Below are 24,714 nucleotides of genomic sequence, written 5' to 3' on the forward strand. Positions count from 1 at the left end.
TCTGTAGGAGGTCACGTCTACACAGGGGGTACGGGCATTCTGGCATGACCAGAAATGAATGTGTTACCGTGTTCTTTCCGAGGTCCATAGTCCTTTTTGATGTCTAAGGAAAACAGGCAACTTGTCCGGTGGCTCCCTGGACTGCTGTCTTCTTAGAGGTTACGGGTCCCATCGGCTCTGTCAAGACTGAATAGGCTGCTCCAGTGTCCACCAGGAAACTAACAGGTTTGCCCCCCACTTGTAAGGTTACCCTGGGGGCTTAATGGAAAGGAACCCTGGTCCTGTCAGTCCTTTTCCTCTAAGTTAAAGACCCTTGGAGTCTGAGTCTCCCCTTTCTGCTTCTCTAGCTAACCTACCAGAACATTTTCTCTTCCAGTGCCTCTGCTTCTTACAATAGGCATATTAATTCCTTCCTATTTGCTGCTGGCTTTTTCTTCCTTCTAACATTTCTCTGTTCTCCTTCTTCCTACATATACAAACCTTCACAAATTTCACAATTTCAAATTAGCCTTCAAACCTCCTTTCTATGTCCTTCAAAAATGCATAACCATGCCTCAAACCTTCTATTATTTTAAAATATTTAGAAAAGGCAGAGGGAGAAGGGAGCAGGCTCAGCCGCTTGAATTTCAAACTGTCATATTTTTCCTACAGATAAGAATCTCAGATTCTGATAAGCCTGGAAAGGGGAATTTCTAGCTGCCGCCTTTAAGCCCCCTAACAGAACATGGTGAAAAGTGTCCAAGGAGTCGCCGAGGGTTCTTGGGTCTCATTGGGGCGGAGGGGGTCACAAGGGAATTTCCCTCCTCGTTGCTGCCTCTAGCCACTTAAAACAACCCCTGGAGGGGATGGACACCGGGTGGGCTGAGGCAGGGAGCATGGCGCGGGTCCCAGGGGACGAAGGAAGGGTCCCACCAAGGCGTTTTCATCTGGCAATCCACTCTCTGTTCCCACTGGGAAAAGCGCTTGCCTCCTGCTAACGAAGGTGGCATGGCGGAACCGGTGACCTCTAGACTGTAATCAGACTCCCTGACCTTTCTGAAAAGCCACTCTGCTTGAGTGTGTTTCTATTAAAAATTACTGATTTCAAAATTATAACTTAAGAGTTGCCACACACACACAAGGACCAAGTGGCCTACAAAATATTTTTCTTTTCTTTTAAAGGTTTTACAATGTACATTAATCACATCAAACTTAATGGCCAATTGAGACAAACACTTCTGAGGCCGCTCCTCCACCACTGATTAAGACTGGGTGGTGGCAGGTGTAAGAAATAAGATTGATTTAGGTTTTGAGCTTGCTGGGCAGACTTGGTGACTTTGCCAGCTCCAGCTTCCTTCTTATAGTTAATTTTAGAATGTGGTCCCTGCTTTAAATCTCTTTGGACTACAATTGTTATAACTTCATATCTTCAAATTAATAAATATAGACAGAAATGTTGTTAGGCAGGTCGATTCCCCCTCTGACAGAGAGAAAACACCACTGGGAAAAAAGAATCCCAGTGGCCACTCGGGGGGGTTGCTACCCATCAGAGCACTCAGCCTTAAACAAATTAAATGTTTTTTGTTTTGTTTTTCTATATATGAACAAATAATTATAACCAGGCAGACAACAAAATATCAAACAAACATCTGTCCTTATATCATTTCAGTAAATAAGTATTCTTACATTCTTGGGATCTAAGCAGATAACAGGAACACTGCCTCTAAGTCCCCTGATGGGGGCCTCCCTTTCCTATCGTCGCTTTTTCTGGCTTCTGCCATAGGCCAGTGGGTGGGACCAGTGTGTTGAAGGAAAAGTCATCCTGCAGTCCAGCTCGGGGAGGGACAGGTTACACATAGAGCATTATTTCAGGAGAGGCAAAACCTTGATAAAGCTCAGTAATCCAATCACACAGTCAAAGGTTAAACAGGAAGGGAAGAACCACTCAATGTCCTCTAAGAGGATTTTAACAAACTGATAACAAACTGACAAAACCTTGACAAATCAAAACTCAACAAATAATATATACATATAGGGCCCAATTATGACAGAAAATATAAGACAAAAAGACAAAACAAACAGTCCTGATACCAACAAGACAAAACACAAAACAAACACCTGTTGAGAGGGAGAGCCTCCAGCCCCTTCTGGGGGTCCCTCTCTCCTCTTGCAGGAGGAGATTTCTTACAAGCTGAAAGCCTGGATGGCCTCCTGAAAGAAAAGATCTTTAATCCAGTTACAGATGCTATTAGAATCAGGATGAGAGAGGAAGGGAAAGACCAGGTTATGTCCTCTATGAGGATCCTAATAACTGAAAACAGTAAGTTAAACAAATGGTTAACGGGGTCTATAAAGAGTTAATAGTAACTTCAGCCTTAGTTCCATGTTGGACTATGATGTCACAGGCAGAGACAGGGCCTGTAAATCTCTCCGCCCTGTGAAGCTGTTAGCCGGGAGTCTCCGAGCACCAAAAGAGATAAGGAAGCTGTAAATAAAAGTTCTTTTGTTCTTTGAAATGTTATAAATGGATACTTTTAAATCAACCCTAGGACTTTAAAATTCAATTTAATACAGTAAATTCACAAATCAGAGCAAACTGAAACCTTTATTTATACAAACAGAGGAATTTTTATCAGCTAAGTGGGCTGATTCCCTCTCTGATGGAGAACAAAGGACTCTGAGAAAAAGGTGTCTCAGCAGCTGCTAAAGACCTTTGTATTCCGTCACAGCAGGTCGGCCCTATCTTGAAATAAATTAAACAGCAGAAAGAGATAACAAATACTTTCACATTTATATTTATATACCAAACAGTCTGAGTTTTTGACTCCTACTAGATATTTACCAGAGTTTAAACAGTCACCTGATTAATTTGCCTGAGGAAGCTGTATGGCCTCCTGGGGGTGGGGGGGGGAGATTAAGCTCCCCTTTCCACTCACTTGGAGTGGACTGAGTCTGTCCCATAATGTCCGTCCAGTAAGTCCACAGAAGTACACAGAAAGACACAGAAACCAAACAGACAAAGACACCCAGGAACAGCTGGACGATGGCCATGCGCCAACCAGCGGGAGCGACCCGCTTCGTCCCAGAGGTTTGAGGGGAAGCCACTCCCCTCCAGACGGGGGTTTTTATGCCCCTCAAGATGGAGGATCAAAGCATCCTCTGACTCCTCCCACCTGAGGTCCGCCAGTGTGTCCACTTAGACCTTTTCGGGCACTACAGGCTTCAGAAGCGAGCTCACACAGAACAGAACAGACAATACAGACAATGTACAGACACTTACCGCGGTCAGTCAGACTCTCCGGATCGGGGTCCCTCGTGGGTATTGGGGTCCCGGGTGAGCCCCCAAATGTTATGCCCAGAGTTAAGGGTCCCCAATAATCAACCACCAGGGAGCCTTTTCTCTGATGCAAAAGCAAAGAGTCTTTATTCAAACCCGGGTTTGGCTCCCGGCCTCTTTCTGGCATAGCAGTGAGACCAAAGAGAGCGAGCCCCGGGAGAGCGGTAGGTTATAAAGGGTTGGTCATTTGGGTGGGCTTAGGGAAGTGACGTGGGTTACAGAGATTGCCTAATTTGGACTGAGTCTACTTCTCTACATTCCTATTGGCAGGTTTATGCAACTGTTACATTTTCGCGGTTTTCTAAGAAAAAGGAGTCATACACATAGTTACACAGGATGGAGGGTACAGTACATTTTGTCCTGTCCTTCTCTGCCCTTTCAGTGCCAATTTAGGGAAAAAATGCCATCAAGTAAAACACATTAAAACCCATTAATTCATAGTGTAAATAACTGAGAGACTAATAAAATTAAAGAATTTTCAAAAATTGGAAAAAAGTGATAGCATATTTTTTTACAAAGGAGTAAAACTGTTTGAAATTTTAAATTGTACTGCAAACTAAAAACATCACATTTTGTTTTGAATAAAATCAGCATGGACAAAAAAAAATAATTTCTAAATAGATGAACAAAAATAATAATAGAAATTAAAATAAATATATAGTTGATGCATATTATCCTTAAGGTAACAAATATAGTAGGAAGAAAAGTCCCCTGCAAAACATGGGCTTAATATAAGAAGAATTAAGAGGCCACTATGGAAAATGGTAAAGGCTCCCCCCAAAATTAAGAAAATAGTTATCTTACAACCCAGCAATCCCTCTCCTGGCTATCTACCTGAAAAATTTAAAACATGTATTCACCAAGATATATGCACCCCTATGTTCATTACAGCATTATTCATAGTGGTCAACACATGGAAACAACTGACATGTCCCTCAACGGATGTTTGGATAAAGAAGATGTGATGCATATATATAGTGGCCTACTACTCAGCCATAAGAAAAAACAAAATGCTGCCATTTGTGACAACATGGATGGACCTTGAAAATATCATGCTAAGTAAAATGTCAGACAAAACCATTTAAGAACCATATGATCTCACGCATGTGTGGGATATAAAACTGAAAACAATAAATGAACAAACAAGACAAACAAACAAAAACATATAGACACAAACAACAGTATGGTGATTACCAGAGGGAAGGAAGGTTAGTAAAAGATGTCAAATATATGGTGGTAGAAGGAAATTTGATTTTGGGTGGTGAACACACACTGCAATACATAGATAATACTAGTTTATTATAGAATTGTGCACTTAATCCTGGTCAGTGTATCTCAGTGCTTGAGCATCGATCTATGAAGCAGGAGGTCATGGTTTGATTCCAAGTCAGGGCACATACCCAGGTTGCAAGCTTGATCCCCAGTAGGGGATGTGCAGGAGGTAGTCGGTCAATGATTCTCTCTCAACATTAATGTTTCAATCTCTCTCTCCCTCTTCCTTCCTCTCTGAAAGCAATAAAAATATATATATATTATTAAATTGTACACTTGAAACCTATATTTTCTTATTAACCAATGTTACCCAATAATGTTTTAAAAATAAATAATAAAAGAATTAGGCAAAAAATTAAATAATTCCAGAAACTAGAAATATGAATAGGATCCTGAATTCTGCTTATTGAATATTCAGTATTCCTACATAATCTTATCTTATAGTTTATCCCCTTGCTTCCATCGACTTCTGGATATACTATTCAGGGAATTAAAATAAGCAGTAAGTCTGATATTTCATTGTTTTCAGTACTTACAGATGATTAACACTGTATCATTGTCAACTAACTTAGAAGCCAAAATTGATAGTTTGTCCACTGTAGTGTTTAATAGTTATTTCTTATTGCAGGACAACTCCAGAAAGATATAACATGGGTATACACATAGTGATTTTTTTCCAAAACTTCAATTTGGCATACGTATTTTTGTCTGTCTGTATGAACTAGCTGTATATAGGTATTTTTCATAAAGAAAACCCAAACACTGGGAACTTTCTATTAGATATAAAACTCAACCGCCCACTCATAAAAATAAATATTAAAAGTAGTTTAATCTAGTTAAAGTGTCTGAGACTTGAGAATGTATATTTTCTCATTTTTAAATATCTTCTCTTTTTAATTCTAAAGTAATCTGTGTCTGAGCATGTTACCTGGCATTTTTCTCATCAAGGATGGGGAATTATCAAATTTGAGTGTGTGTGTTGTAGCAAGGGTTTTATTTGGGTTGCTTATATATCACCATTTAGATTGGTCACAAAGCCAACTCTAACCTTTTAAATTAGTTGGTAAGTAAAAGTAAACATTTGAAGTTCTTACCAATAAACATGAGTAACAAAAGTGCTGACACAATATGAGCTGAAAATATGGGAGTCTCAGATGAGAATTTTCAAAGATGGGCTTTGAAAAATTGATGGTGTTGTTATGAATGAGTCGCTAAGTAACCAAAATTACATACTACATCACATTAAAAAATAAAAATATTAGTGGTTTTGTATACTTTATATTATGGCCCAAGATCAACATAGGTGGTTAACAAAATATTAAATCAAGATTCTGTTTAAAATTCTAGTTAATGATAATCACATTATGATTTCAATAAAATTCCATATCTTTTCTACCAAGTGTCAGAACTATTTTGTGGTCTAAGCTTGTGTGGATTGGTAAGAAAACCCACATATTTGAAAGATAAACTTAACTCTGGAAAGTCATATACTGATAATAAAGGTTTAATTACCTTATTTAAAATAAATACATATTGATCTTAATAATAAAAGTACCAATATAACTGTGATAAATTTGCTAGTTGCCCATGTGTGCCTTCCTTTATCTCTTTAAACTTAATATCTGCTCATCAATTAATTTTACTGGCTTTGTTAATTATATCATGTGCTCTGGCAATGTACTATTATTGCCTTTAAGGCTTTTAAAGGAGCAAAATAGATTTATCACATGGAATGACACACAGTTTTAAATGGAAACAAAAATCCTCCTACAGGTGCAAACTTTTTTCTTAGGTGGTGGTTAATATACATAGTTGTGTACATAATATATTCCTATAAGGGAGAAATTGTAACTTAGAATTAGTTTGAAAGAATTGTAAGGTGAAAAAGGACCCTGCTAGAAGCATTGATTAAAGTATAGCTTGCAGAAAGAGCAATGAGAAAGGAAATAAAATTACAGATAGAGATAACAGGTTGGATTGAAGTGTGATTTAGGTATATTGGAAACAATAAGGGGACCAAAGCTAAGTAATTAAAGATAAGATTGAATAGAATGCTGGGTGGCACCTAAATAACAGACAGCATGGTTTGAATTTAATCTGATAAGTAGTAGACAGACATAAGCAAAAAGCAATATTTTAGTGTCTTGAAAAATTTAGCCTTGTAAGGAAATTTAGAGGTAATACATTCCATCTTCATATTCAGTCAAGCTACGTATTCTACATATTGTCCTTTCTATTACCCTACTATAATTACAAAACTAGTCAAAAAGCAACCTGAAAGATTTTTTTCATTGTTTTAAAAATTTTATGAGCCCATATATTACAAAACATATAACACACATTGTAATAAAGAAGCTAGCTGAGTGTTGTTGCTTTTATCCAAAGCAGTTATCAGTTAAGGGAATTGATGATTTTGTTGCATTCGAACATTTACCTCAAACATTCATTGAGGTAAATCTGATGCACCTGACATATATCAGGTCACGGCAAAAATAAATACATGGAAAAACAAACAAACAAACAAAAAAACACATGCTATTTAAATAGTCATTCCTTGAATCATTTCAACACGTTTTTGTTTTTTATTTTTATGATAACAAACCACACAGCAGAAATCTGTAATTTCAATGAATATCAGACTGTGCATAAATATATAATCCATACCTCATTTGGACTTCTAGGCCCTATTATGGATTATTGACATTTACATAATTAAACTGAGGTTATGAACTGTCATAAAAATCAGGAAAGAAAAAGGAGTGTCTTTAGGATCACACCTCTTAAGGTAGTAACAACCAATGGGATGCAATAATAAAAATAATTTAACTCATTTTTGTCCTAATGATCACCTTTATTTGTGACTATTTATATTATATTGAAATAAGATACCAAAGCTTTAAACGACACAAAATGTGACCTACATGTGGGAGAGTATGGACAGAACACATACTGAATCACAGCCACAATGTTCTTCTCCATATGATGATCCAAAAAAAGGTAAATAAATAATAATGCAGCATTTCTTAATGGTTATTGATAAAAATCCGCCTTCACCTAGTACTAAAACCTTTATAGTTTAGAAGCATAAAATATTTTCTTATATTTAAAGACACATGCTATTTAAAAAATCATGTCATGGAGCATTTTAAACAGATATTTTGTAAACTTCTTCATAGTTCAGATTTAGGTGTGTAAAAAGATATCAACCTTGAAATTGCAGCTCTCTCACTCTTTCATTTTCTCCTTCCTTCTATCTCTCCTTCCTTCCTCCTTTCTCCCTCCTCCCCCATTTTTTTGCATCTACTTATTCATTAAACACATTTTAAGCAGAATGATTTGGAATAGAACACTATACTCATAAACTTTTGAACACTATATTCTTTTTAAAAAATAATAAGCCAATATATATTATAAATTATAGATCACTAGAGGCCCTGTGCACAAATTCATGCATGGGTGGGGTCTGGCCAGCCAGCCCTGATGGGGGCCATTGGGATGGGCCAGCAGGGGGGAGGAGATGTGGGAGGTTGGCCAGCCCCGCCCCCGGTGGGGGGGTGGCCAGCTAGGGGGTGCCAGGAGGTTGGCAGGCTGGCCCTACCCCCAATCAAGATGGGGCCAGGGCGAGGGTCTGTGGTAGGTTGGGGGGCAATCGAGGCCCCGATCAGGCAGGTTGGCCACCACAGTGCGTGTCATAGTGACCTGTCATTACAGTCATTCCAGTCATTCTGGTCACTTGGCTTTTATATACGGTGTATAGGTAATATATAAGTATTGAGTGTAAAGTGTTATCTTTGAACAATGCTGTGATAGCTAGTTTTTAATCAGTTTCTTTCTGTTTTATTATGGACTGTTGACATGCTTTTCCCTTTGAAGTTTCATGTACAAGTCTTGATTTTAACATTAAAGAATGCTAAATGATAGTTTATTTTATAAGTCATTTTTCCAAAGATCTCATAATTTTTGAGGTTTAATATATTTAAATACCATAAATTTCTTGAAAAAATACACAAAGTACAAATTAATACCAAAATGGATTTCAATAGTTCACACCAGGTATGAATCTTAGATTTAATTTCAAGGTGCAACAATGAAATAATTGTTTGGAAGCTACTTTATAAAGTTAGATAGGATGCATCCTAAAGAAATCAAATTTTAATGGTAAAATCATTAACATTTAGAGGATGTGAAAATGAAATGTGTAATATTCAGATCTTTTATCTTTCCCATATCCGGGAAGTTTTCTGTCATTATTTCTTCAAATAGATTTTCTAATCCCTGCTGCTCTTCTTGTCCTTCTGGCAGCCCTATTATACGCATGTTACTTCGTTTCATGTTGTCCCGAAGCTCCCTTAGGCTTTCCTCCTGCTTTTTAATTTTTTTCTCCAATTGCTGTTCAGATTGAGCTTGTTTCTGTACCTGATCTTCTAACTCACTAATTCGTTCCTCTGCTTCTTGTAGTCTACTGTTGAAACTTTCCATGGTGTTTTTGATTGTAGCTATATCACTTTTCATTTCTTCCTGATTCTTGCATAAGTTGTTGATTTTCTCATCCATCCGATGTATAAATTCCACGACCATTACTCTGAACTCCTTTTCGGTCATGTTGCAAGCTTCAGTTTCACTGATTTCCTTTCTTGGCGACTCCACATTTTCTTTCCTCTGTGAGTTATTTTGTTTCCCCATTCTGGCTATCACCAGAAAGCTCAAGCTTCCCTTTGCATGGACCTGGGCCGTGTGCTGTGGGGACTTCACTCCACACGAGTTTCACTGAAGTGCTCTGACACTAGGACGTGTGGCTGCCTTTGGTTGGTGGGAACCAGACTTGCCCAGGGTCAGTGTCCCCAGTGTTCCATGTGGTCTCGTGTGCACACTTAGAATCAGGGGCCCTGTCTGCACCACACTGTTGGTATGTGCCAAAAATGAGATCCTTAGTATGTGCCAGGAGTCAGAGTTTCCCTGTGTCTGCACCAAGACTCAAGTGTCAGAGTCTCTGTTGCCTTGTGCGGTTTCTCATTGAGAATCAGGGTCCCTGTGTGTGCATGCACCAACAATTGGGGTCGCTGGCTCTTAGTGTGAATGCGCTGTGAGTCAGGGATCCCAGGCAGCTGTGTCCAGCGTGCCAAATTCCCTGAAGTGGAGCTGCGTCCTGTGTGTGCTCTCTCTACTGAGCCAAACCGGCTAGGGCGCACACTCTTAATTTCCTGAAGTTGAGCTGGCTCCGTGCACTCTCCCAGAGTCCCGGAAGGGGGGCGGAGTCCGTCCTGCGTGCAAAATTCCCCAAAGGGAAGCCCCTCTGTTCAAGCTCTAAGATTCCCCGAAGGGGGAGCTGTGACCCGCAAGCCAAATTCCCCCAAATTCTCCGAAGGGGAGCCCTCTGTGTGCACTGACAGATTTCCCCGAAGGGGAGCTGCTTTTGTCCGGTGCGCGTGTGCCAAATTCCCTGAGGGGGAGCGAGTCCCTGAGCAAAGCTCTGCAGCCTGGGCGAGGGGCGGGTCTATCAGTTACTATGGGGCTATCTGCGAGCCTGTGGGAAGGGGCATAGGCTCTTTGACTCACGGAAATCTGCTGGGAAGTCTGGATTCTTGTTGTTTGTTGGTCTGAAGCTGTGATAGCAGTTCTCTGTCCCCAGTGGCTGCAGGGTCCTGGTTTGTGTCAGAAGCCAGGATCCGAGTCTCAGGCAGCTCTGTTTCCCAAGATGGCGTGGTCTCCGGGTCTGCACCAGCCGCAGAGAAGTGTCCGCTTTGTGCGCGGGGCTCCGCCATCTAGGACTGCCCAGTTAGGCAGCCCCTTGGAAGATGTGCAGAATCTAACTGACCCTAGCTCATACACACACACACCACACACGTCTACACTCTCCTCTATGGGTTCCTCACTCACACTCTCTCTCTCCCTACCTTCCTGCCAGTCGCCATCTTTTTCTATCGTAATATTCAGATCTTAAGTATAGTTACTTAAAGTACTTACCATTAAAGGTGACCTTAATGTAAAGACTATTCAGAAAGATTTAGATAACTGAAGAAAAAGTTGGCATTAGATATGATGTAATTAGGGGAAATTTTACTTTTTTTTTTTTAATATATTTTATTGATTTTTTACAGAGAGGAAGAGAGAGGGTTAGAGAGTTAGAAACATCGATGAGAGAGAAACATCAATCAGCTGCCTCTTGCACACCCCCTACTGGGGATGTGCCCGCAACCAAGGTACATGCCCTTGACCGGAATCTAACCTGGGACCCTTGAGTTCGCAGGCTGATGCTCTATCCACTGAGCCAAACCGGTTTCGGCTTACTTGTTTTTTTAAGCACAGCAAGTAATATAATTTTCTGATTCACCAGTCATATGTAATAAACTTATTTTCTATTTCATTATGTGATAAAATTAATAATTTTTAGGTAAAATGATTTAAATATCTCCAAATTACAGGACAAATTGAATAATGCCCAATTTTAAATTTGCAACACAGTAGGATCATAAATTTTACACCAAGTTAGAAAGTTACATATTATAAATAACAGGCTACATGAAAGAGAAAAGCTTTGATATCATCCCTTTATCACCGGGAGACCACTAGAGTTTTGGATATTATGAATTATGAGGGTTGTTTAAAACAACAAAGTAGTATTTCTAGTAGAGGAAGAAAACAATCAGAGTGAGAAAACATAACCCATTAGAAAAATGTAAAGGAATTGGGAGAAAGACTGTAAAGTTATTTTCAAGTATGTAGTTATTTAGTGAAAATAGAGTATTTGAAGATCAAGTGCTCTTTATTTTCACTAAGATAGAGAAGTACATTAAATTAAGATATAATTAAAATATGGTAGCTCCAAGGAACAGTTTCTTTAGAGTAAGGTGGACCATTAGATGAATTTCCTTGGGAAATTACGGAATCATGTCTCTTGAATACAATTAAATGTAAGACTTGAAGGACTGTCCCAGATAACTAAAATTCACTCTTGTAATCAGGTAAAAGCCTGGATTCTGAGAACCATTATTTTGTCCCTACTCTTTGATTCCATGTGTTCAATTTCATTGAAGTTCTTAATTTAACCTCATATTATTTTATTGTCATGGCTCAACATTTCATCAAAGGTTAGAATTTAAATTTAATATAATTACTTAATAATACCTAGATTTTAATTTCAGAAAGTCATCTTCAAGGGATCATGAAGCACAATTAACAAAAGAAAGAACAAGGAAGAATACTTTTTATTTCCTAAATATCACACAGTATTTGACTTTAGATCAATTTCAGCCTCTCCTCTTTCCTATGTATGTGCAAAAGAAATGTTTTTTGGTGTGTTTTTTTTCAGATTAGATAGACCCAGGAGTGAGCACATACAAACTAGACTATTATATAAAACTAGAGGCCCAGCCGAAACCGGTTTGGCTCAGTGGATAGTGCGTCGGCCTGCGGACTGAAAGGTCCCAGGTTCGATTCCGGTCAAGGGCATGTACATTGGTTGCGGGCACATCCCCAGTAGGGGGTGTGCAGGAGGCAGCTGGTCGATGTTTCTCTCTCATCGATGTTTCTAGCTTTCTATCCCTCTCCTTCCTCTCTGTAAAAAATCAATAAAATATTAAAAAAAAAACAACTAGAGGCCCAGTGCACAATATTTGTGCATGGGGGTGTGTCCCTCAGCCCGACCTGCACCCTCTCCAATCCAGGACCCCTCAGGGGATGTACAACTGCTGGTTTAGGCCCAATCCCTCTGGATCCCTCTTGCAAACCAGGACCACTGACTCCTAACCACTCACCTGCCTGCCTGCCTAATGCCCCCAAATCCCCTTCTCTGCCAGCCTGGTTGCCCCCAACTGCCCTCCTCTGCTGGCCTGGTTGACCCCAACTGCCCTCCCCCTGTGGCCTGATCTTGCCCCTAACTGTCACTGCCTCGGCCCCCACCACCATGGCTTTTTCCAGAAGGAAGTTGGATGTCCTGAAGATGGCAGGTAGACCTGTTCTAATTAGCATAGTACCCTTTTATTAGTATAGATAGATTATATAGGATAGGATTGCTTAAATGGGGGGGGGGCGCTTTTTTAGCAGGAGGAGATACTCTTGGCAGACAAAAATACATAATCCCTATATCTGGACTGATAGCCAGCCATATGCACTATACTGACAAACCAGTTATTGAAAAATTGAACCACTTTCTTACACCTTACACCAAACAGCTGTTGCCCTTAAAACCCCTCCTCAGCCTCCACCTTAGGTTCTGCCTTCGCAGTTCACCCAGAGTAGGTTCTGATTGGTCAGTTTCTATGCCAGTCAGTGTCAAAATCTCTGCCTCCTAGATAGCCATTGGCTCCTCTGGGAAATCCAAAACGGCCCCACCTTCATGTAGGTGCCAGCCCTTTAGTCATACCCCCAGTCCTCTATTGGATGCATATCTGGCTGCTCTGAGAAGCAGCACCTCAGGTCTGTGCTGGTGGCAATTTTGAATTCTCATCCCTGACTTAACCTTCTTACAGTGAGAGCTCCATGAAGGCAAGCATTTGTCTTCTTCATTCTTAGTTCACTCGTAAGCTTTACCTGTGTCTATGCATCTATGCTAGCACCACATGGTGACCAGTCAAATGGTTGTTTTGATGGTCACGTTCACTGCATATATATATATATATATATATATATATATATATATATATATTGCCTTAAATTTATCATATGTAATTGCTCCTATATTTTTACATGAGAACTAAAGCAAATGAGCTTGTATACCAGAAAATTTGCTGTGAAAAGGGAGGAAGCAGAATTAAATTAACCATTTCCAACTTAAGAATTTTTAAAAATAAAATTTTTTGCAAAGTACATAAGTATTGGCTTAGGTAATTCATTTTCAGTAACTTCTTATAGTTTAAATCTTATCATTTATTATCTGGCAAAAGCATTACATTTAAAAATATATAGCAACAGATTTCCATATCCTTTAAGAATAACTCACATAAAATCTTCATTTGCAGATGGCTTTGATGTAACATATAGGGATTTTCTAAACTTCTCTTCAAATGAAACATAAGTCATTACTTCAATTTGCCAAGCTGAGCAAATAAATGTTTGACATTCATCTACTAACTAAATTTGTTGAGAAGAGAAAGGTCAACATACGCATACTCTGATTTGTTTGCTAATTCATGATGGACTACAATAATTAACCTACCATTAGGGTGTAGAATTTTCATTTTAGAGAAAAATATTGGTAAGTAGCATACATTTTGTATTTAGCCATTTCATATTTACAGAGTATGAACAGAAAATTATAGTCAAGTCAACAGAATCAGGGCAAAACATATTCGAAAAGTACATTTGTCTGGCTGGTGTGACTCAGTGATTGAGCATCAACCTATGAACCAGGAGATAATGGCTCGATTCCCGGTGGGGCATGTAGGAGGCAGCCAATCAATGATTCTCTCTCATCTTTGAGGTTTCTCTCTCTCTCTCCCTCTCCCTTCCTCTCTGAAATCAATAAAAATATTTTTAATAAATAAAAGTATAAATGCTTTCCAAATAACTTATAATATAACTAGTGGCCTGGTGTATGAAATTCATGCACATTGAAAGGGAATTAATTAGAGGAAATATTTTAATTTTGCTATTTGCCCTTTATCTATAATAAAAGTGTGAGAGATAAAAGGAAATGAGTACAATGTATATGAAAATAACACATAATTTTATTAATAAATAAACAATAACAAAATGATATAACAATAACAAACTCATTATATAAAAACAACATTGATGCAAATAATGACTGATAAAGTGATTAAACTTATTTCCTGCATTTAGAATAGGATTGAAAGTGTCATAGGCAGAAAGATGAAATCCATAATACCGCATTTGTGTGAATTGTGCCCTTGCATTTTGTCTAGTATCATTGTCAATTACACTGTTGTCTCTGAGTCTTAATGCAATATCCATTCCCAAGCCTTTTTCACCATGTGGAAAAAAAATAAGCTATGTCATTGTATCTAATGTATGAAACAGGATACTATTGTTTCATTTTAGTGGCATTCAGATTATTGGGATCTGACACAATGAATGAGCAAGTCCCTTTCAAAAGGAGGTTCTCCATCTTCGTTTCTGAATATGACAGCAACCTCGGTTACACAGGGAAAAATATATCTACCCGGATCACTGTTACGATTGTATTTAATCACCATTGTTACTTCCGTGGGAGCTATACCTTTTGCTGCTGCTTCAGATTGGGCTTCCTTTTCTACTTCGTGTAACATCTTGTACGATTTTGTTAATTAATTTATTTCATGCACAAGGTTGTTGATGTTGATCATGAGTCTTTCTGAGCAGCCCTGGTTTTCTGGCATTCCTAATCTTTTACTTGTAACTTTGGCTGTATCCAAAGTATAGAGTTGAGCAAACTTCTGAGAAACACCATCCGAAGGATGTAAAGTTCCAGTACGGTGATAAACTTGTCCATGTATTCTAAAACAGTATGGCCCATACCCTGATGGTGATGCAATATTTGCACCCATGGAAGCAAAAGCAAAAGAACTATTTATGGATAGAATATTTTCCATGAAATTTTTACTGTCAGAATCTTCATTTGTCATTAATCTTTTTAAATATGCCAGGTATTCTGGAAAATGTATATCATTTGGACAGACTTTCCCTTTGCTACAACATCTAGTAAATTTCCCATCGGATGGTTTTTCATCAGAAAAATTTAGTGATAGGCAAAATTCACATCTAACAGTCATTCCATAACAACTATGTTCGAGAATTGCATCCTCATGTACTCCATTTTCACTGAGAAGGCAGTTCCTACCAGTATTGCTAGTACATGTTGATGACTGTTCTCTAGACATATTCTGTCTTTGTCCCCGCCTTCTTTCAACTTCAAAGGCATGTTGGTCTTTAGACATTTTCTGTCGATGATGCCAGTGTTTTTCAGCTTCAGAGTGATGTTTCTCCAATAGCTGCTCTTCAGATACATTCTGTTGCAGGCGTCGCCTTCTTTCAAGATCAGACCCACGTTGCTCTTCAGACATTTTCTGTTGATAATGTCAGCATCTTTCTGCTGCAGAGCTACGTTGTATCAACAGTTTTTCTTTGGACATAGTCCCACCTCTCTACTGCCACGTTATGAGATACAGGTGAATGAGAGTCCTTGCTGTCAGGCCTTTGAGAGCTGTGTGACCAATGGCTGATTCTGTGGGGGTGGGACTTCCTCCTACCTGTTGTCAGTTTCCACAGCTGGGATGAGGAAGCTGGGGCTCCAGAGGGAGCGACGCCCTCTAAGCTGCCAGTTTTCTCACTCTGCTGGACCCCACGGGCTGGCCTTGGCAGGGGCTGCCCAGGTCCCCGTGGCTTTGACCCGGCCAGCAGCATCGGGTGCTGCCCCCGCCACCTGCCTGGGTCCCTGATCGTGGCTTGAATCTGGCCGGTGGCATTGGGCGCTGCCTGCATTGCCTGCGTATGCAAATTTACCCACTATCTTTGTTGAGTTAATTTGCATATCACTCCTGATTGGCTGTGGGCATAGCGGAGGTAAGGTCAATTAGCATCTTTCTCTTTAATTACTGTAGGTAGCTTTAATTTTCTCTACCACACATTTTAATAAACTATTCAATTGAATTATTTTGTTTGAATCCATACCATTCTCAGGGAGCTATCCTCATGAGCAGTAGAAGACTAAGAAGAGATATCAAGCAAGAGAAGGAGAAACTGGGTCTTTGGTCAACAAGCTGATTCAAAAATTTGCCCTGACCTGGCCAGTGTGGCTCAGTTGGTTGGAACGCCATCCTGTACACCAAATGGTTGTGGGTTTGATTCTTGGTCAAGGCACATACCTAGGTTTCAGTTTTGAACCCTAGTCCAGGAGCATGCAGGAGGCAAGTGATCAATGCTTCTCACACCAACATTTCTATCTCATATTGATGTTTCTCTCTTTCTCTCTCCCTTTCTCTCAAATGAACTTTAAAACTTTTTCTTTCAAATGAGAGCATAAAAATCTATTAATGCTAAAATGAATATCTAAAATATGACACTCCATTATACAGATGTGTAACTTGAGGCTGAAGGATAGATTACTTGCACAAAGGTACAGAAAAAATGTAATGATATCACATGTGCTAAAACTCAGAGTTTCAAAATTATATTTGAATCATACATAAAAGCTAAGTTTGCCTTGTGCCTGCCTATTCTGCCAAGGAACATTCTAGAGGCTCATTGCAGATTAAACACACTAAGGTCTCAAGAATCAGAAATATCTGCCCCTCACCTTCTTAGCCAAACTCAATTTCTTCATTTATTAAAGAGGAATGAAATAGTATTTATCACAGATAGTTGTTGAAGGAATAAAATGAATGCAAAAAGAAAGTTCTTGGTACATAGTATGTAGAGAAAATTTAATTGTATTGTACTTTTGTTATTTGGAAATGTACACTTGTGTAATTTTAAAAAATTACAATTTCATATCACATGGAATAAATAATAGCTTATCATATTTCTCATGAAATGGCAAAGATATATAGTCTGTTAAATTATATTTATTTCAGACCATTGGGAAAATTTCTTCACATGAATATATGTTCAGGCACACACACCAAGAATTAAACTGCAAAGACCATAAATTACATCTAAATTTTATTCACAAGTTTAACAAACTTTTGGTTAGAAGCGTTTTTATTTATAAGAATATACCCACATTCAATGATAATAGGAAACCTTTTAAGAGATTCAATTAGAACCAGTAGTAGGATGGTTTATTAATGCTGATGAAAAAGTAATTTAAAAAAAAATACATATATGCCTTAAATATATGTAATACACAAATAATTGAAACAAGTATACATATATCTTCCATTATTTGATATAGGGCCTTTGCCTTTTCTTTGGATAAATGTTCACTGATTATAGCCATATATCCTATCTAATAATAGACAAATATGCAAATTGACCATACCTCCAACACACCCACAAACCACACCCACAAGCCACGCCCACCATCCAATCAGAGCCAGTATGCAAATTAACCCAAACCAAGATGGCTACAGCCACAGAGAGCAAGGTTTCCTAGGTAACAGAGGAAGCCAAGCTTTCCGCCTGCCCTTGCCAGGCCTAAGCCTCCACTCAAGCTACAAAGTTTCAATTATACAAGGTAAACACATTCAAACAAATGGCGGCAGAATGGAGCTTGAGAGAGCAGGCCAGAGTTGCCGCCAGCAACAGGGGAAGCAAAGCTTTCCGCACACCCTGGCCGGGCCCACCCGCTTAAGGCAACAAAGTTTCAATTATAACCCCAACACAAATGGCTGCCGGCCTCGGAGGGAGCCCCAGGCTTGGCTCTGCTCCAGGCTACAAAGTTTCAATTGTAGAAGGAAAATAAATTCCAGATACCAGGGCCTCCGCTTGAGTTGCCAGGGGGCGTAGCCTGCCTGCAAACCACCACAGGCCCCTCGCTCAGGCCACCCCACACCCCAAGGGAACCCCCACCTTATCCGGGACACCCTTCAGGGCAAACCAGCTGGCCCCCACCCCTGTACCAGGCCTCTATCCTATCTAATAAAAGAGTACTATGCAGATTGATCATCACTGCAACACACATTATAGCTGCCCCCATGTGGTCAAAGATCCTGCCCCCATGTGGACACAAGATGGCCACCACAAGATGGCCAGCAGGAGAGGGCAGTTGGGAGGCACCCGGCCTGCAAAGTAGGGCAGTTGAGAAGGACCAGGCATGCAAGGGCGGGCAGTTGGAGGTGATCAACCCTGCAGGAGAGGGCAGTTAGGGGTGACCAGGCCGGCAGAGGAGGGAAGTTGGGGGCAAACAGGCTGGCAGCAGAGTGGTTAGGGGGTGATCAGGCTGGCAGGCAGAAGCGGTTAGGGGCAATCAGGAAGGCAGGCAGGCAAGCAGTTGTGAGCCAGCAGTCCTGGATTGTGAGAGGGATGTCTGACTGCCCGGACAGTCAGACATCTCTCGAGGGGTTCCAGATTGCAGAGGGTACAGGCTGGGCTGAGGGACAACCCCCTCCGTGAACGAATTTCGTGCACCGGGCCTCTAGTTATTATATAAAAACATCCTAATACATTATTTGTGATTTCCCATTTTGGTTCCCATCAGTTACAGTGTATATTTAAACATTCCTGAGAAGTTTTCTGAGTATGAAATGCTTCTAGAATATTATGACACTTTTCCTGAATCATCTGCTATTATCTTGTTCAGACATAATTCTATGACTGGTTTTTGTGAAACCTGCCTTTAACAAGTCTTTATGAAAAGTTTAATCTTCTTGAAGGAATTATTTTTGCAATCATGACTAACAGATTTTAATTAAATGAACTAATATTAATAGCAAAAGTAACTGATATAAACATATCTATGAATAAATATTGAACCTTTTCTAAGCACAAAACTCATTTTGGCAGCAAAAGTGAAGGGCCATACAGTAAAGTAGCATCCTAATTGGGACTGTACAGCTTACTGAGTTCAACAAGTTCTACTTTTTATTCATGGATAGAAAGCAAACTTTGACCAATATATTGGCTAAGTAGAAGTCTATTAAAGTTTTTAATTCATTAATATGGATATATTTGCTAGATTAAAGTAGGAATCCAATTATTCCACTACAATATAGCACTCTATTTACAAATTTAAATTGAAACTTTGATGAAAATATATTTCATCATTCTAACATCTCAAAAAGCTATTTTGCAGTCTGCATGTGTCCTTCACAGTTACCTGACTTCCATGACAGTTGTAACAGCCTTTAATCGCAGACACAAGTTTCTGAATAAAAAAGTACATAGAAATGATTTTTAGTATAGTTAAAATTAGTGTATTTCAAATTTCCCTATGCAGATGCATAACCTGTGGGATCTTATTAGTGGACTTTCTTTTAGTAAATGTTATTTATATATATTTTACTACATTAAAAAGGCAAATGTGTATATATATATATACATTTAATGTATATATATAAATGTATATATATATATATATATATATATATATATATATATATATACATATATATGTGTGTGTGTGTGTGTGTGTGTGTGTGTATCTTACCTAATAATAGACAAACATGTAAATTGACCGTACCTTCGCTACACCCATAGCCAATTAGAGTGACTATGCAAATTAACCCAAAAAAGATGGCGGCTAATTTGCATACATAGGCGCCCAGCGCCTGTGTCCAAGGAACATCCTGGCACCCAGGTCACTGTGAGGTAAGGCCTGTTGCAGGAGCGGACTCCCTTTGATTGATGGCAGGGAGCTGGGGCTCCGCTCCTGCCCTAGAGGCTTTTGGCCTGGGCAGGCCTGGGCAGGGGTGGAACCAGGGATCAGAGGGAGCTGGAGGTCCCCTGCCCAGGCCTAAAGCTTTGGCCAGAGGCTTTAGGCCTGGGCAGGGCCCAGCCAACAATTGTTGTGAACTATAGAGGAAACACCTTTTCTGACTGCACATTGGCTAAGCTTCCTGTATGCCACTGGTCATATTCTTAGTAACTTGGGTAATAAGAATCCAAAAAGGTGATCTAGGGTTTTTCCACCACACTTCTGGAGAAAAAAAACAAAGGTCCGCTGCTGGAGGGCTAAGAAATGTCATATCCTGCCCTAGCCGGTTTGACTCAGTGGATAATGCCTCGGCCTGCCGACAGCAGGGTCTGGGTTCAATTCTGATCAAAGGCATGTACCTAGGTTGCAGGCTCCTCCCTGGCCGGGGCCCAGATCAGGGCTCATGCAGGAGGCAACCAATCAAAGTGTTCCTGTCACTTTGATGTTTCTCTCTGTCTTTCCCTTTCTCTTCCACATTCTCTAAAAGTCAATGGAAACATATCCTCAGGTGAGGATAAAAAAAAAGAGAAAGAAATGCATATCCTATGAAAGACACATCTTGAAAATGCCTAAAGAAAGTTGTCATTTTTTCTTGGTGAAGGGACTGGAGTCCATGTTGATGAAAACACCTTGATGGCTGTGGTGACTGGCCGTGGGTGCAGCAGTGGGGTGATGGGGCTGGTGCCTTCCCCTGATCAGCCCAGTTGCCTCCCACAAAGGGGGTCCAGACTGCGGTTTAGGCCCCCTCCCCGTGGGGAGCGGGCCTAAGCCATCAATAGGACATCCCCTGAGGGCTCCCAGTATGTGAGAGGGGGCAGGTTGGGCTGAGGGACCCTCACCCCCAGTGCACGAATTTTGTGCACCGGGCCCCTAGTGTGTGTGTGTATGTGTGTGTGGTGTGTGTGTGTGTGTGTGTGTGTGTGTGTGTGTATAAATATATATGCTATGTTCCACTACAAGCCAATATTATCATTTAGTCTGGGAATAAAGCCTGAAATGATATCTTTGTAAAGTTATCCTGTTGATTTTATATGAATGCAAATTAGAAAAACACTTATTTAAGTGGAAAAACTTAAAATACCCTTCAGTCATTAACCATTTGAGGTCTGGTGAGAATGAAAGTTTCATCTTTGATTCCATCAATTCCTTTTGTCAGAGAGAAGAATATGTTTACTTTTTGAGTAGGCACATACTCAAAACTTTGTTAGGGCATAAAAAGGCTTCATGATAAGAAAAGGAAAGAAATCTGATTAATAGTAATTAATTTAGTGAAGATCCACCAATTCTTGGTATTCTCATTTGTTTATAGCTGACTATATTTAACAGTATTTGTTTGAAGATCACAAAACACTAGAAAGATGGAAAGTAAAAATTTCCTTTTTTTTTAGTTTTGTGTGTCAGTGGTTTTTCTTTTTTATTGTTTAAGCCTTAAACTTTAAGGTATTACATTCATCCTTTTTCCTCTATCGACCCCTCCCTGGCCACTCCCACCCCCCAGGACAAGCCCCAACTGCCCCATTGTCCATGTCCATTGGTTATGCTAATATGCATGCATACAATTCCTTTGGTTGATCTCTTACTCCCCTCCATCACACACCCGGACCCTCTCCTACCTTCCCTCTGAGGTTGGACAGTCTCTTCGTTGTTTCTTTGTCTCTGGATCTATTTTTGTTCATCAGTTTACGTTGTTCACTATATTCCACAATTGAGTGAGATCTTGTGATATTTATCTTTCTCCAACTAGCTTATTTCGCTTAGCATAATGCTCTCAAGGTACATCCATGCTGTTGCAAATGGTAAAAGTTTCTTCTTTTTTATAGCAGTGTAGTATTCTATTGTGTAGATGAGCCACAGTTTTTTAATCCACTCATCTGCTGATGGGCACTTAGGTTTTTTCCAAATCTTAGCTATTGTATATTGTGCTGCTGTGAACATAGGGGTGCATGTATCCTTTCTGATTGGTATTTCTACTTTCTTGGTATATATTCCAACATTCTTTTTTTTAAATGTTTTTATTGATTTTTAGAGAGATGAAAGGTGAGGGATAGAGAGATAGAAACATTGATGAGAAACAAGCATCATCCATCAGTTGCCTCCTGCACGCCCCCTAATGGGGATCAAGCCTGCAATCCAGGCAGGTGTCCTAACCATGAACCAAACCCGCTGAGCCATACCAACTGGGCTAAAATATTTTTTTTAATCTTTATTGTTCAGATTATTACAGACTAGAGGCCCGGTGCACGAAATTCGTGCATGGAGGGGGGTTGTCCCTCAACCCAGCCTGTACCCTTTCCAATCTGGGACCCCTCAAAGGATGTCCGACTGCCTAAACGGGCAGTCGGACATCCCTCTCAAAATCCAGGACGGCTGGCTCCCAACTGCTTGCCTGCCTGCCTTCCTGATTGCCCCTAACCACTTCTGCCTGACAACCTGATCACCCCCTAACCATTCTGCTGCCAGCCTGTTTGCCCCCAACTTCCCTCCTCTGCCGGCCTGGTTACCCCTAACTGCCCTCTCCTGCAGGGTTGATCACTTCCAACTGCCCTCCCTTGCAGGCCGGGTGCCTCCCAACAGCCCTCTCCTGCTGGCCATCTTGTGGTGGCCATCTTGTGTCCACATGGAGGCAGGATCTTTGACCACATGGGGGCAGCTATATTGTGTGTTGCAGTGATGATCAATCTGCATAGTACTCTTTTATTAGATAGGATAGAGGCCTGGTTCAGGGGTGGGGGCCAGCTGGTTTGCCCTGAAGGGTGTCCCTGATCAGGGTGGAGTTCCCTTGGGGCATGGGGCGGCCTGTGCGAGGGGCCTGTGGTGGTTTGCAGGCGGGCCACCCCCCCTGGCAACGCAAGCAGAGGCCCTGGTATCTGGAATTTATTTTCCTTCTACAATTGAAACTTTGTAGCGTGGAGCAGAGCCAAGCCTGGGGCTCCCTCCGAGGCCGGCAGCCATTTGTGTTGGGGTTATAATTGAAACTTTGTTGCCTTAAGCGGGTGGGCCAGGCCAGGGTGTGCAGAAAGCTTTGTTTCCTCTGTTGCTGGTGGCAACCCTGGCCTGCTCTCTCAAGCTCCATTCTGCCACCATTTGTTTGAATTTGTTTACCTTCTATAATTGAAACTTTGTAGCGTGAGTGGAGGCTTAGGCCTGCAACGGCTGGCAGAAAGCTTGGCTTTCTCTGTTACCTAGGAAACCTTGCTCTCTGTGGCTGTAGCCATCTTGGTTTGGGTTAATTTGCATACTCGCTCTGATTGGATGGTGGGCGTGGCTTGTGGTGTGTCGGAGGTATGGTCAATTTGCATATTTGTCTATTATTAGATAGGATGTTCCTCTTTTTTCCCCCCATAGCTTTCCTCCACCCAATTCCCACCCCACCCCAGGCGCTTGCCCCCCACCACTGTCCTCATCCATAGGTATAAGATCTTTGTCTAATTTCTTCCCGCACTCCCCACACCCCCTTCCCCCAAGAATTGTCAGTCTGCTCCCTTTCCATGCCCCTGATTTTATTACATTCATCAGTTTGTTCTATTCATCAGATTTTTCATTCATTTGATTTTTAGATCCACTTGTCAATAGATATGTATTTGTTGTCACTTTGTTAATAATTTTTTATCTTTACATTTTTCTTCTTCTTCCTCTTCTTAAAGAATACCCTGCAGCATTTCATATAATACTGGTTTGGTGGTGATGAACTCATTTAGCTTCTTCTTGTCTGTAAAGCTCTTTATCTGACCTTGAATACTAAATGATAGCTTTGCTGGGTAGAGTATTCTTGGTTGTAGGTTCTTGTTATTCATCACTTTGAATATTTCTTGCCACTCACTTCTGGCCTGCATAGTTTTTGTTAATAAACCAGCTAACAGTCATATGGGCACTCCCTTGCAGGTAACTGTTTTTCTCTTGATGCTTTTAAGATACTCTGTCTTTTGCCCTTGGCATTTTAATTATGATGTGTCTTGGTGTGGTCCTCTTTGGATTTCTCTTGTTTGGGGTTCTCTGTGCTTCTTGGACTTGTAAGTCTATTTCTTTCACCAGGTAGGGGAAGTTTTCTGTCATTATTTCTTCAAATAGGTTTTCAATATCTTGTTCTCGCTCTTCTTTTGACACCCCCATAATTCGGATGTTGGTATGCTTGAAGTTGTCCCATAGGCTCCTTACACTATCCATATTTTTGGATTCTTTTTTCTTTTTGCTCTTCTGGTTGGGTGTTTTTTACTTTCTCATATTTCAAATCTTTGACTTGATTATTGGGATCCTCTAGTCTACTGATGAATTCCTATATATTATTCTTTATTTCAGTCAATGTATGCTTAATTTCTGACTGGCCCTTTTACATTTTTTTTTTTTTTTAGCATTTTCATTAAGGTCCTTGAAGGTCTCACTAAGTTCCTCAGAGGTTTCTAGAAGATTGTTGAGTAACCTTATAACTGTGGTTTTGAACTCTAAATCCAATAATTTGCTTTCTTCCATGTCTTTCATTTGTGACATGTTTCTTTGTCTCTGAATTTTGGCTGCTTCCTTGTGTTCGTTTCTTTGTATTGGGTAGTTGCTAAGTCTCCTTGAGTTGATAGAGTGGCCTTGTGTGGTAGGTGTCCTATAAGGCCCAGTGGCTCTGCCTCCCCAATCACTTGAGGTGGACACTCTTGGTGCACCCTTTTGTGGGCTGTGTGCACAGTCTTGTTGTAGTTAAGCCTTGATTGCTGTTGGTATCACTGGGAGGAATTGACCTCTAGGCCAATTGGCTGTGAGGACCAGCTTTGTATACAATGGAAGAGCTTCTGTGCAGGAGACACCCTTATGGGGCCGGACTTGCTTCAGTGGGGCTTTGGTGCTCACTGAG

At 40.3% G+C, this 24,714-nt stretch overlaps 1 protein-coding gene across 6 annotated transcripts in view; it reads left to right on the forward strand.

Moving 5' to 3' along the window:
- PCDH11X (protocadherin 11 X-linked) overlaps positions 1 to 24,714 on the forward strand; it is a 1,077,187-nt gene that overhangs the window by 829,778 nt on the left and 222,695 nt on the right. The gene's annotated exons all lie outside the window — the stretch shown is intronic.

Source organism: Eptesicus fuscus, chromosome 1 (assembly GCF_027574615.1).
Source record: "Eptesicus fuscus isolate TK198812 chromosome 1, DD_ASM_mEF_20220401, whole genome shotgun sequence".
In the NCBI taxonomy this organism is placed as follows: Eukaryota; Metazoa; Chordata; class Mammalia; order Chiroptera; family Vespertilionidae; genus Eptesicus; species Eptesicus fuscus.